A 14,482-nucleotide genomic window follows, 5' to 3' on the forward strand; every position below is an offset into this window, starting at 1 on the left:
GCTCTCTCAGAGCTAGCTCTCAGAGTGAGCAGGAAGTCTGACACTCCTGTTCTTAACTGTCAGCCAAGGCTTCTTGATTGGACCATATTAACTGTCCCAGTCAGGGAACTCATATTCTGATGTCCAACTGGCTTACCTGCTTATAGTGGTCACCTCTCTCTTAAAAAGGCTTGAACTGAATTGAACAAAATGCTTTTGACGAAGTAAATGGTATAGCACATGAATGAGTTTTTAATGCTTTAGCCAAATAATGGGAGAAAGGGGTCTGTAACGGAGGGAAGAGGGTGACTAGGGCTTTAACTATTCAGCAGTTCTTTTATTAAATATATTTGAGGTCTTCCTGATACAGCCCCAAATGCGAATCCTCTGATATTTCTTAATAGGAAATCATCTTGTGAATGACATGACTAATCAGGATCTCCAAGCTTATTTACAATTCTAATATGTAACATCATTGCCCAACTCATCTGTTATCATTTGCTCATCAATAAGCCTTGAAATCACAAAGAAACACAGTAAGTGTTGGAGAAACTCAATGGGTCTGGCAGTATGTGTAGAGAGAGAAATAGAGTTAATATTTCAAGTTCATTGTGAGAGTTCTAAAAAGGAGTTCAAACTCAAAATGTTGACTTTTTAAATTAACTTTTCAGTACCATGATTGATGAATTCAAATAGATATTAAAACTGAAGGTAGCCAGGGTGCCTAAGTTTGATCTAATTAAAATTAGACTCTGCAACAGCTTTGATTCCAACATGTCTTCGCCTTTGCCATCAAACATTCACAAGCTGAATTTTCACAAGACTAATTCAACAGAATTTTTACATCACAACTACAGCAAGATATCACAAATAATATCCATGCTATTTTGTGGAGCTTCTATTAATTTTCTGCGAAAGTTACAGTGGATAAGCCAACGGACAATTTAAACATCTTAAATGTTAACTAAATTAATTTTGAAACATAGCTGCCTGATTTGTTGTATGAAAGCATAGATTTTTATTATTCAAAATAATTAATGTAATTTTTAAAAGTTCACACAAGTTTTTATTCCACTGGCTGCTCATTCAATTTTTCTGATTCATTTTACATCTGAAACCTTTCTTGTGAATAAAAGCAGCTATGCACCAACATGAATGTGGCAAAGCCACACATGAACCCAAAACCTATATTTAACTAAATATGTGCAACATTCTACAGAAGGTCGTAACTTCTTAAAATTTAAATACCAAACATTGCAGCGCTTGGAGTGGAGGCTCAGAAATTCCAGAGGCAACTGTGGGTGGCTCTACCATTAACTGGTCTGTTGTCCGGAGGTAGGGTTGGGAAACTTCCAAGGCTATCCTGTGTGCCTGCTCATAGTTCCAACAGAAAATACAAGTGCTGAGCTGACCAGATGCACAGACTTGCAGCCCTTTGTGTGTCTACAAATATTGTGCATGAAACATGTGTTGCAATTAGCGCTTATTATTTGTTTCAGTTAGTGGGAAAAAGCAAATAACTTTTTATGTCAGCAAAATTGAAATCAATGACCAAGCCTGAACATAGCTGACTCCACACTTCTCCTCTGTCCTGTTGAATGTGGAGTAAAATTTTAAAATAACTAAAATGAAAGCAGAATGCATTATGGCAGCTTTTCTGAGATCAGACCTTTATGTCCAACTCCTATCTTCTGTGGAAAACTAATCTTTCATTCCCTCTTTCCACTAAGATCTTTCATGGAAGCTGAGGTGCAGGTCTTCAGCAGGAAACAAAAACCTCGTGCAGTGACTGATCACATCTTTAGGATCGGCCACCATGAGTACAACAAATGAGTTATTTCCGTTGATTTATTGGTGAACGCAGCAGCCTATTTATCAAGAATAACATTCCACATACAACAAGACAAAGGATAACTAAGATAATCTATTTATAGTGAAATTAATTGAGGAAGGAACCTTGATCAGGAAAACCCTCCGTTCCTTCATAAAGTCCGAGGAGATCATTCAGCTCTGTAGATAAATTGGGTCCAACATAATTAGCTGCTACTACACAGACTAATGCTGGCTGACCAAACCAGGCAGTACATGGACAGCTCTTGCACGGCATTTGTCATTAATATCATTGTAGTAATATGCAGAGACACTGCATACCCTCGTGAATCGACAGAATTCTATATCACAATAGTGGAACAATTTCTCCCTCAAAGTAAATGAATGGGCCCTTAGGCAGCTAATATGATGAGTAGATAGCACACAATTGAAGCCTTCTGTCTGTTATATTCTGAAAGGTAGAACAAAAAGTGTCCAGCTAGAGATAGTGTCTGAAACAAGCGTTAAGCTCTTTACATATGCAAATAAGAGCTGAAAGCTTGTTTGAGGTCTGTTTTAAAGGGTTTGCTATCAGCACAACCATCACCTAATTTGTTCATTGAGAGAGAATTAATCAACATAGAGAACAACCAGCGAGTAATAAGGGCCAAAAAGAGCTACCAAAACTCAGATTTTAAAAAAATCTCTTAACTACTTTCTGGGAAAATAGGGATGGGCAGTGAATGTTTGTTCAGCAACAAATTAAAAAAAAAGTCTTCCCCAGTTTTGACTGAAGGATCAAACATTCTGAGTACACTTTCAGCTGCTCTCATCCCCAAGGCTTCTCTCATGTTGCAAGAAAATGTTGTGTCCCTTTAACTCTCTGTAATTGCAAAGGTTGTGTTAAAATGATGGGTGGAATTTTCCAATCTTGTAGGCATTGCTGAATCCTGAGGTTGGCAGAAATGAAACCTCACAATGTTGAGAAAAAAAAGTCTGATTCAACCACCGATGGTTAAACGGTGAGATGAGAATCTCACTTGGAAGCAGCAAGAGGTCTGTTTCCATTATTTCCTAATTTCATGTTTTTGATATGCAGTTTCCTATTCTCTCATCAGATAGAAACTTTGTGGCGATAATTCGCACCATGAATGTCAGAGCGGGTATCTGGTGGCTTCTTCTCTGGGATAGCAGTCATTGACATGTTAGGTCATGCTCCATGAGCAATGACTACCTGCATTCCCAATCCAACGGGAATGGCATCTGACACATATCTGCCTTTCCACACCCTCATGGCACATCTCTGATTCATTTAAATTACAGCTCTGCTCCTCACTGCTGCACCTTCCATTACAATGATGCTGTCAGGTCACTTTGAGCACAGGGACAAGCAAACAACTCATGGATTTGAGCAGGGCGTATCCAAGAACTCTTTGCTTGCTTTCTTAGCACTCACTCACTATGCACCTTTTTATGCTCACAACTTCTGTCTTGCTTTGCCACTTCACTCAGAATTAAAACATTTAAAGTACTTCAGTGTTGCCTTGCCATTTAGCACAAACCCATATCCAGGCAGCTTTCCAAATCTGTCAGCAGTAATTAGTCAGAGAGGTGAACCTGTTGTATGCATTGTTTTAAATCAACATTATCCCCACACAATGTACCAGCAATATACATGGCAAATACACTCTATGTGCTGCAACCAAATAACCATGTCTCAAAGTCTAAGAAGTTCAGTTCTCAGTCAGGCCAAAGGAGACAGCCATCAGCCAGGGGTCCCAGCATAGTAAGCCAAGCAGGTTGTCTGATTTCAGTCCAGGGACTTGGGCATGTTCAATCAGTGTCTTGTTGTGGTTAGGATCAGATCATTACAGCCCAGAGAGTGGACCACAGGATGTCCAGGAGGTGTAGTGCAACCTATCAGAGGAGTCACAGTAAGTCATTCAGGGAACTTTACACAAATCAGTCAGCATGTGCAGCCTGGTCAGTCCTGTCAGTCAGTTCAGTGAAAGTCAACTAGGTGCAAGTGACGACTGCAGATTCTGGAGATTAGAGTCGAGAGTGTTGTGGTGGAAAAGCACAGCAGGTCAGGAAGCATCCAAGGAACAGGAGAATCAAAGTTTTGGGCAAAAGCCCTTCATGAGCTGCCTGACCTGCTGTTTTTTTTTTTCCCAGCACCACACTCAGTGAAAGTCAAGGAGTGTTATCAGTGGGTACTGTGTGGCAGGGAAATCAAAGACTTGGGGATTAGATGTAGAGAAATGGGGATTAGATGTAACATCTGGATGCAGAAGATAATAATTGAATGGCAGCAACTCAACATATTGGGGGAAAACATAGTGCAGTGTAGGACATTGGATACTTCAATAGAGTATCATAGATGGTCACAACTACCTTGTCAATGGTGGGAGGGGAGTAATTCCCAAGGCTCCTGATACAGTACCTTCCAAACCACACTTAGATTTGGAAGGACAAAGTCAGTAAAAGTATGGGAACACTACCACCTGCAAGTTTCCCTCTAAGCCACTTCCCATTCTCACTTGGAAAAATAGCATTGTTCCTTCAGTATCATTGGGACAAAATCATGTGTCCAGCAACACCAAATTGACTGCAGGGGCTCAAGAAAAAAGTTCATAATCACCACCTTCTCAAGGGCAACCAGGGATGGGTAATAACTGCTGGCCCAGTGATGCCCACATCCCATAAATGACTAATAAAGAAACAGTGCAGCACAATGATTGTTAGGAGTAAGGTGTAGCTCTGGGCTGATGTTTGGAGATGAAACTGTAATTCAAATAATGCATGGCAACATGTGGATGCTCAGTACTGCAGCTGTCTAGGGAAGAAAGGAGCATGGAGTTTGATGGGGTCCATTGTTTATCAGCATGGGGCTGCACTCAGGAGGCCAAATGTGACCTCCCTTGCCTTCCAAACTCATGTAAACTGTGAGTGTACAATAGAGATGGGAAATGACTGTGGCGCTGCAGACTCAGTGAGTGAAGCGGATTTTGTTTCTGTCTAACCATGCAAATGTTACTGGTGAGCAATGTGACACCCAACAAGGGGTAATAGCAATAATCAGGCACTTACATAGTATGTGCTGAAGTTATCTGTAGCTATAGTATCCTATGTACAGTCATGTACGTAGTATATGAAATGTCTGCAGTTTTCAATACAAATCTTGGTCACTTGACCATGATATTGGTTAGTCCAGACGGATCATAATCATCTTTGTGAAGCAGAAGTAATCACACACAACATCAAAAGTGTCATTTGCAGGTCACTATTCACAAAGAGAATTCATGGAGACAATTCAAGATCTCATAGGCTGCACAAAGACAAGGGCATGGAGCTGATTGTCTCTCACCCTGAGCTGTAATTATTCACCAACATGTAGTGCTTCCTTTCCTGGGTGCTGTGAGGAATGGGGCTATGAGTAGGATATAAGGTATCAGTAATCATACAGCACTTACCATCTCCTATTGTAATTCTGTGACATGGCTTGTGCTGCATTCTTCAGAATAAGGTCCCTATGGCAAAGGCTCATTTCCTGGAGGCATTTCATGGCCCTCTTTATGGATCCTCCACGTCCCACACTATAGTGGAACATGATCGTCCATTTGCGTATGATGCAAATGCTGACATCTCACATTAGGGAGGATCTTCTCTGTTCCTGACATTCTCCATACAGGTTTATTCAAACCATGATTAATAGATCCAGACACAGCAGGGGTCATCATTGCTGTTGCTGTGGTGCAACAAAGGTACTGAGAAATTGAAGAGGAACAGGTGTCCTAGCAAACCTAGGACCAGAAGAGGTTACAGCTGAAGGTTATTTCAGGATGTGCTAAGGTTCAGAGTTTATAGTCCTGGATGCTGTTGTTTTCAAATCAGTGAGGCACAGCATCATCAATGACTGTGAATATCCCAGGACTCTGCCAATAAATTATGTCAGCTACTAATGGATTTGGTGGCCATTCTATCACAGATGATAGTTGTATTGTGCTTTTGTGCCATTGGCAGCATCCAAGGATCTGCTGGGGACCTGTGCGGGGCCTCATTTTCCTCAACCTACCAATGGATCCAGACTGTTACCAGTGCAATTTATATCAGATCACACAACTTCAACTTGTTTCCCAGTGATGAGTTCAGTGTTGCAGCCAAGGCAGTAGGCAGTGGTACATCCCAAAGTATGCTGTGTAATCCCAACATGGTGTGCTCTGCACATCTTCAACAGGAAAGAAGGGATCTGATGGACTCTGAAGAGCTGAGAGAACAGCCAATCTTTTGAGGAGGAAGATGAAGACATTAAACAGGACTTGCTGCTTGAAAATGCACTGCAGGCTCAGGCAGAACAAGCAAGGCAAGACTTAATTGATACCCAGCTCTAATAGTTTTGAGTTGGGTGCAATGATCACTCATTGACTGCAAATTTTGTTGCTGCTTGAAAGGCAGGTGTGTCTGCTTCTTTTGCAGTTTTTGTTTGCTTGCTGTTGCTGAATAAAAGTGAATATTTCAACCATTTGAAGGCTCTGCAGCATGTGATGATCCCACATTGAACAATGCAAAGATTTTAGATAGCAGTGGATAATAGCAAAAGAGTAGCACTCCTTTTGGTCGGGTTCTAAGATGAGATGATGCTAGGGAAGGGCAACCTGTGTTGTACGGTTCTTAAACAGCAATCCATTTATAAATTTGCAATGGAGTGTCAGCTGTGCCACTAATGGACTCTCAGAAGCAACTGTTTATTATCCCCACCCATTAGGTGTACTGTGAAAGGTAGCTTCCTGCTGACAGTATGTGATGTGGTGTATGACTGAACTTTAAAAATTATGCCTATGCCAATAGCACAATTGGAGCACCATAACGGCATGATAATTAGACAATGAGGCAAGCTGCAGAGAATGGCATGAGGAAACTCACAACAATAGAGTTCATCAAGAGGAGGCCTCCATGAAATGCCTTGAAGTTGATGTCTGGTAAAATATTCTTCCCTCTTAATGGCACTAAACTGATATAGAAATATTTTCTGGTCTTCAAGTGCAGTGGCATGCTGCCTCACGGTGCCAAGACCCAGGTTCAATTCCACTCTTGGGTGACTTTCTGTGTGGAATTTGCACATTCTCTAAAGTTTGCAAGCTCTGAAGAAGATTCACTAGAATGGAAATGCTAACTCTGCTTTCTCTCCACAGATGCTGCTGGACTTGCTGAATGGCCTACTGCCACATTGTAGGGATTCAATGTATGTCCAATTGCAGGTTCTGCAAAGGATTGTAGTGGACTGGTTGCAGTTTCAATTTGCCAAGGGATAGCATGGAGTTTTGGATTACTAGTCCAGTAATATTACCATTATGCCATTGCTTTCCCAACTGTAAGGAGAGAAAAATTGATAAGCTAGAAAGTTAGCTTTATTTGACTCCACAGAAGTCTAACTTGCTGAGTTGTTATAGTATTTTCAGCATTAATGTTATTTTCTTTTTGGTTCACAATTTGCCTAGTATTTACGATAAATCATGAGTCATGTCAAATAATGAAACACAACAATGAAACAAAAGTTAAACACACTCCACTAATGACCTTACCAGATGGATTTGACAAACTTTTCTGCTTTGTGTGACAGTGCCATCTCCTGATGGAACTATGCACCGAACGTTTGTCCATTTTAACATGAGCTAGCTTTCATCGGTATTTATAAGCTGATTGTGATTTTAAATTTAGTACTTGGAGTGATTTTCCACCAGGATTTTCTTTTAACTGTCATAGAAAAGCAACAAAACCTTGAAGAGAACAAAAAAACAAAAAACAACGGATGTTGGAACTCAGAAACAAAGCAGGAAATTGCTGGTAAAAGGTCTGAAGAAGAATCGCTGGAGTGAAAGCGTTAACTCTGTTTTCTCTCCACAGATGCTACTAGACTTGCTGAGTTTTTCCAGAAATGTTTGCTTTTGCAACAAATCCTTGGAAAAAGACAAGAACACCACTGATGAGAAAATCCAGCTTCAAATTCATGCTCAGTAGAGGATCCCTCGGGATCTTACACACAGCAAGTCAGAGTATTTGGTTCTCTTCATTTCCTGGAATCCTTCTGTGGGAGCATCTATGACTTTCTTCTGCTGTTCACTCACTTTTGTTTTATCCCTGCTTCTCCACATTTTTTTCTTTTTCTCTTCTCTAATTTCTCCCCTCTTCGTTTTCTTGTTTTGTTCAGTTTTATTTGTTGTTAAGTATGAATTCATGTATTATGCGTCATGTTAGAAAAGGAAGTAGTCCACACCTTTCAGTCGAAGGTGAAGAGTGCCTACTAAAGAGCACATATGTGCAGTGTAGGTGAGAAGGTTGTGGGTGAAGGGAGGGGTTTAGGCCAGAATGCAGGTCTACTTTCAGATGATGACTCATAGGAGCAGAGTTGATGAATAGCAGGTACAGAAAAGGATCTAACTGGGATTTTCAAGAAGGCAGCACACCACCACCTTCTCAAGGCGAGCGAGAGATGAACAATAACAGCTGGCCCAGTTAGTGACACCAACGTCCCATGAGAGAAGGTACAAAAGGCAGCATGCTAGAAAAATAACAAAGATCTGCATTTATATTGCACCTTCAATGAGGCAAGACATTAAAAGACACTTTGTAGCATGCAATCAAACAACATTTGATACTAAGCTACGTAAGGAGAGAATAGTTAGTTGCAAAAAAGTTTAATCAAAGAGGTTTTGCAACTCATTTTCCTAATGAATGTATTAGTTTCTGTAGTTTAGCCAGTGTGGTAATGATCAGCACTCGCAGTAAATATGGAGAAATCTGTAGCCCAGACACTTTTTTTTGACAAATGAATGAACAGCAATATCATACTCAGGAAAACATTGAAGATGTAGTTGCAACTCTTTCATATCTACTCTAATATTGAATAGAACTTCCTGCAGCCCCTTGCAACCGACCAAGAACATGCATCATGAGCAAAAGCAGTTGAGACCAGGTTTCATGGATTCTGCTTTATTTTCTGTGCCATTATGATGGATAAGCTAATGCGTCTTACGAACAACTTGAAAAGGGATTTCTTTTCCTCCATTAACATTGCCTGTTGAGTTGTCTTTCAGCAGGCACTGCTACAATTGAGGTTGGAAGGGTGTATAAAGTCTTTTCCAGTCACATTTCTCTACCCATCATTCAAGGTTCCTATATCTTGCCATTCTTATCTTTCATCATCACAGGAATATGCTGGTCCCGAACTTTGATCAACTGGTCTTTAAAAGACTCCCACTTTATCTTTAAACAGCTGTCCCCAATCCAATTTTTCCAGTTTCTGCCTTATATAATTGAACTTAGCTTTCCTCAAATTTAGCACTTTCACATGAGGATCAGTCTTATCCTTTCCCATAACAATCTTAAAACATACAAATCACTGTTTGCAAACTGCCCCCGCATTGGAACTTCAATCGCCTGGCCATGTTCATTCCCCAATACAATGTCTAAAATGGTCCCTTTCCATAGTTAAACTATGAGGTGGCACGGTGGCTCGCACTACTATCTCACAGCACCAGGGTCCCAGGTTCAATTCCAACCTTGGGTAGTTGTCTGTGTGGAGTTTGCACATTCTCCCTGTGTCTGCATGGGTTTCCTCTGAGTGCTCCGGTTTCCTCCCACAGTCCAAAGCTGTGCAGGTCAGGTGCATTGGCCTGCTAAATTGTCCTTAGTGTTACGTGTGTTAGTCAGAGGTAAATGGGTCTGGGTGGGTTACTCGTCAGTGTGGACTGGTTGGGCCAAAGGGCCGATTTCCACAGTGAAGGGAATCTAATCTACTTTTGTTTCAGGAAACCCTCCTGGATGCACTTAACAACTTCTCTCCTATCTAAACCCTGGCACTAATGGAGTCCCCGTGAATAGCAGGAAATGAAAACCATCCAGTTCAACGTTCTTGTTATTTTTACATTTGCCATGATCTGCTGACAAATCTGTTCCTTTATTTCCCACTGACTATTGGGAGGCATATAGAGTAACCCATCATAATGATTGCAACTGTATTATTCCTAAGTTCTCACCAGATGAGCTCTCCAAGATGTCCTCTCTTAATACATCTGTGATATTCTCAATCAATAAAAGCAACTCCTCCATCCCTTTTATACCATTCTCCATCCTGCCTGGAACATCTAAACCCTGGAATGTTGAGCTCCCAGTCATAGAGATGTACAGCATGAAACAGGCCCTTCGGTCCAACTTGCCCATGCTGACCAGATATCCCAACCTAATCTAGTCCCACCTGCCAGCACCTGGCCCATATTCCTCCAAACCCTTCCTATTCATATACCCATCCTAATGCCTTTTAAATGTTTCAATTGTACCAGCCTCCACCACTTCCTCTAACAGCTCATTTCATACACGTACCACCCACTGTGTGAAAATGTTGCCCTTAGGTCTCTTTTATATCGTTCCCCTCTCACCCTAAACCTATGCCCTCTAGTTCTGGACCTTTCTACCCTAGGGAAAAGACTTTGTCTATTTATCCTATCCATGCCCCTCATAATTTTGTAAACCTCTATAAGGTCACCCCTCAGCCTCCGACGCTCCAGGGAAAACAGCTCCAGCCTGTTCTGCCTTTCCTTATAGCTCAAATCCTCCAACCCTGGCAACATCCTTGTAAATCTTTTCTGAACCATTTCAAGTTTCACAACATCTTTCTGATAAGAAGGAGACCAGAATTGCACGCAATATTCCAACAGTGGCCTAACCAATGTCCTGTACAGCCGCAACATGACCTCCCAACTCCTGTACTCAATATTCTGACCAATGAAGGAAAGCATACCAAACGCCTTCTTCACGATCCTATCTACCTGCGACTCCACTTTCAAGGAGCTATGAACCTGCATTCCAAGGTCTCTTTGTTCAGCAACACTCCCTAGGACCTTACCATTAAGTGTATAAGTCCTGCTAAGATTTACTTTCCCAAAATGCATTTATCTGAATTAAACTCCATCTGCCACTTCTCAGCCCATTGGCCCATCTGGTCAAGATCCTGTTGTAATCTGAGGTAACCTTCTTCACATGTCCACCACATCTCCAATTTTGGTGTCATCTGCAAATTTACAAACCATACCTATTATGCTCACATCCAAATCATTTGTATAAATGACAAAAAGTAGAGGACCCAGCACCAATCCTTGAGGCACTCCACTGGTCACAGGCCTCCAGTCTGAAAAACAACCCTCCACCACCACCCTCTACCTTTGAGCCAGTTCTGTATCCAAACAGCTAGTTCTCCCTTTATTCCGTGAGATCTAACCTTGCTAATCAATCTCCCTTGGGGAACCTTGTTGAACGCCTTACTGAAGTTCATAGAGATCACATCTACCGCTCTGCCGTCATCAATCCTCTTTGTTACTTCCTCAAAAACTCAATCACGTTTGTGAGACATGATTTCCCACACAGAAAGCCATGTTGACTATCCCTAATCAGTCTTTGCCTTTCCCAATACATATACATCCTGTCCCTCAGGATTCCCTCCAACAACTTGCCCACCATCGACGTCAAACTCACTGGTGTATAGTTCCCTGGCTTGTCCTTACCACCCTTCTTAAACAGTCCTGCCCTTCTTTCGAACAAGTTTCTGTAATGGTTACAACATCATAGTCCCATGTACTAATCCAGGTTCCAAGCTCAACAGCTTTACATGTTATGTTCCTTGCATTAAAATAAATACTCTTCAGACAACTAGCCTTGTCGTGTTCATTAACCTGGCCCTGCCTGTTCTTACGCTTATTTGATGTAGTTGCTCTCTTCTCTTCAAACACTCCACATGCTGACCTACTGCTCAGGTACCCACCCTCCTGCCACATTAAACCCTCCCTAATAAACCTCCCTAGTGGGACATTGGTGCCTTTCCAGTTTAGTACAATCTGTCTTCCTTGTGCAGGTCCCACCTTCTCTGGAAGAGATCCTAATGATCCAGATATCCAAATTCCTCCCTCCTGCATCAGGTCTTTAGCCACACATTCAACTGCATTTTTTTCCTATTTCTGGCCTCACTAACATGTGGCACATGGAGTAATCCTGAGGCTACAAATCTAGTGGTCCTGCTTTTCAACTTCCTACTTAAGTCCCTGAATTAATTTTGTCGGACCTCATCTCTCTTTCTGCCCATGTCGAATGCCAATGTACACCATGATGTCTGGCTACTTACCTTCCCCCTTCAGAATATCCTGCATCTGCTCAGCGACATCTTTGACCTGACACTTGGGAGTCAACACACCATCCTGGAATCCCACCCATGGTCACAGAAATGCCTAACTGTGCCCCTATCACTACTACTTGTGTATACTTTGACCCTCCCTGCTGTACAACAGTGCCAGTCATGGTGCCACTGATCTGGTTGCTTTCCCCTGAGAAGCTCTCCTCCCACCAACAGTATCCAAAGCAGAATCCATCTGTTTGAGAGGGAATGGCCACAGGGAGCTCCTGCTCTGCTTGCCCATGCTTACCCGTCTTCCTGGTGGTCACCCAACATTTCTCTTTCTGTGTAGCTCTTACTAGTGGTATGACCAGCTCACTAAACAAGCTGTGCATGACATGCTCAACATCATAGATGCTCCATAGTAAGTCCATCGCGGGTCCAGATACTCCATGCAGCCAATCAGGAGCTGCAGCTGAACATATTTCCTTTATAAGTAGTCATCATGGACACCGGAACTGTCCCTGATTTCCCACATAGCTTAGGAAGAGCATTCTATAGGGCTGGGTTCTCCTGCCATTTAGAATCTTATCAAATACAGACATTAATCTGGGAAACAACTACTCAGCCGTACCCACCTCTCACCACAGTCTGATTTCGCATTCTCGCTCTCTATTCCAAAAAACTGTAAACCACAAAAATCAGCACTTTGTACCCTATCGATTTCCAGATATGACTCATTCACTCTCTACAGCTGGTTCCTGAGCAGCCAAGCCTATATTGCTTTTTTGAGTCATGGACATCACCTGCAGAGCTACACCTCTGGATTCATTGCCACTGCCATTGCTACATCTCAGACTGAGCTCAATCCAGGCCGGGTATTTGAAATTGAAATAAAAGCAGAAAACGCTGGAGGATCTCAGGTTTCCTCAAAATATTAAATATACTTTTCTCTCCATAGGGGCTGCCAGACCTATTGAGTTCTTCAGCATTTTCTGATATTATTTATAAAGTAAACCCTAGTAATCCTCAAAAATAAGACAATTTTAAGCATTGTTGCTCTATTCTTTAAAAATGTAACGGGCGTTGAGAACCAACAAATCACATTATAAGGTGACAGACATCAAGGCCTATTGAAGTGGTGGAAAAGAGGAACAGGGCAAAGCTTTCCTGTTTTATTGATGATATCTTAGAGGTTCTGCTTGAAGAAATGCATCAACCATTCTTGCCTTTTGCACACATCCCTTTTTAGCCAAATGACTGAATAGCAAACGTTTTTTTGTGAGGCATAATTGATAACTTGTGGCTCTCTTTTGCATATGACACAGTGTGAGACCACATGGCAGGACATCTTCCAGTGTGGACAAGGACTATTCATATCTGAGGTATAAAGTTCTGCCAGGAAACTGTTGAAATAATTGGGCAGGAAGAGTCTGAAAATATGTTGTCACTGAGGTATGCTTCCGTTCTTTATCTCAATTTTATCCTCTCTCTCAATACAACCATCCGACAAAGGAGCAGAAGCAGGCCATTCAGTCCATTGAGTCTGCTTCACCTTTCAACAAAATCATGGCTGATCTGATGATCCTCACCTCCATTTTCCTGCCTTCTCATGTCTTCCCCACTTTGGCCCTATATAATGCTGTTTTGCTGAGCTCATACAGTCTGTCACTTCCTATCCCACTCTGAATATCACTGTCCAAATTGCTGACTCACATTATTTCAGCATCTCTCTTTATATTTAAATATCATGGAGAGTATACTGAGCCCAGGTTTAGTATCACAAGCTCAGTCTGCAAGCACAGAGGTCAGAGGCAGTGAGTTCATGTTCCATAAAATAACCTTCATAAAAATCACATTTATTATTACTTCAGGTATTCTGGATTGAAATGTTCAGAACAGTAAAATGATTTTAAGATTATTTCTAATAGGATTTAGGTTCCAGTTGTGAGCAATAAAAAGCTAAACTCAAAGAGTAATGAATGCAAATCATAATCCATTCTGAATCTGTCACAATGAGCACAAAACTAGTAAGCATTGCAAGCAGCAAGCTGTTCTGTGAGCAGGCTGATGTGTCTTAGTTATTACTATAAAACCATTCCCATAATAAGATTATTTATTTCTGAATTTTGTTTAAACCCCGTTCAAAAAATCAGGGAGATAAACTTCATAATTACAAGTGAATCATGCCAACGTTTGTGATAAGACCATTGCCAAGGAAATTAATTATTGTTTGGAGAAGCTTGAGTCATTAAAGGAAAGCCCGTATAGAATTTTAAAGATAAATCAATTCACAATAACTTAATTGAAATTTTTGATCCAGTGACACAGAGAGGCATATACTACATGGGATGGCAGCAATGACACATTTACATCTTTTAAAGGTAACTACTAAACCCAGTTTGTTTTCATTATAACAAGCTGGTCTACACATTACTATTATTTTAACTTCAATAGTATTATCTAGTTTAAATATATATTCCCACATTTAGGCAGAAATGTTCAAAATTCAATTTTCAGCTCAAAATTACAAGA

This window comes from Chiloscyllium punctatum, chromosome 37 (genome assembly GCF_047496795.1).
Source record: "Chiloscyllium punctatum isolate Juve2018m chromosome 37, sChiPun1.3, whole genome shotgun sequence".
Classification (NCBI taxonomy): domain Eukaryota; kingdom Metazoa; phylum Chordata; class Chondrichthyes; order Orectolobiformes; family Hemiscylliidae; genus Chiloscyllium; species Chiloscyllium punctatum.